We start from the raw sequence: 806 nt of genomic DNA on the forward strand, positions 1-806 counted from the left end.
AATGTCAATATCCTTTACCTCGTTTGTTCCATCTCGCGCGGGCCTGGTCGCCATCGGCGGGCCATGAACCAGTAACGGATGCGCTGTCGGCTGACGAACACGAAACAGGTTTGAATTTGAACCAGTCTATGGACTCGCTGATTTGCGTAGCACTTTCAATCACGGCGTAACACGTGGCATTTACGACACGTTGCGTAAATTCAGGTTGCGGGTTTGGAAATCTAGGGAACGAAGCGGTGGGTGAAAGTGTTCTGTTCTTCAATTCAAAACTCGATTTTTTCCGTTTTCAAAGACGAAGAGGAGCCGCAACTGATTATCTCGTTGTTTGAAAACTGCAAAGAAAAGAGGACGCGCTTCCTTTTTCTATAACTTCTCTTCAGGTCTTTCTCCGTTTGATCTCCATCTATTTCTCTTGAGGCGATCAGCGGGGATTTTGTGTGGAGGGCCTTTGATCTGAAGCCGGCTGATTGCCAAGAGAGTCGCATTTCGAAGGCCAGGGGGACGAAAGCGCGCTGTTTGGACAAAGGTTAGAGGAAACCCTTATAAATTTTTTGTGTGCGTGATTTGAGCAGATTCTTCTGTATCGCTGTCATCTTGCTGTGTATTTTTTCTTCTACTCTACTGTTGTGGTGCCATAACAAGGTCTATCTGTGTGGGTGAATCGAGTAGTTACAGATAATATCAAAATTATTAACTTAGTAAGAATCGGTGGAAAGAGGTGAATATCTGCGATGGAGTTGCACAATAGCTTTGCTAGGTCTATCTTACTGTGCCAGCGTCGCTTTTTTTTTTTTTTTTTTTTTGGT

The 806-nt window shown here is 44.4% G+C and overlaps 1 protein-coding gene across 1 annotated transcript in view; it reads left to right on the forward strand.

The window, feature by feature from the left end:
* The first annotated feature begins 224 nt into the window (after positions 1-224).
* The window catches only part of LOC110098364 (lipid phosphate phosphatase 2), a 6,093-nt gene continuing 5,511 nt past the window's right edge, over positions 225-806 (forward strand). Inside the window, exon 1 of the mRNA XM_020825184.2 lies at positions 225-526. The gene's annotated coding sequence lies outside the window, so the exon portion shown is untranslated. The remainder of the gene's footprint in view (positions 527-806) is intronic.

Source organism: Dendrobium catenatum, unplaced genomic scaffold (genome assembly GCF_001605985.2).
Source record: "Dendrobium catenatum unplaced genomic scaffold, ASM160598v2 fragScaff_scaffold_1619, whole genome shotgun sequence".
Lineage (NCBI taxonomy): Eukaryota > Viridiplantae > Streptophyta > Magnoliopsida > Asparagales > Orchidaceae > Dendrobium > Dendrobium catenatum.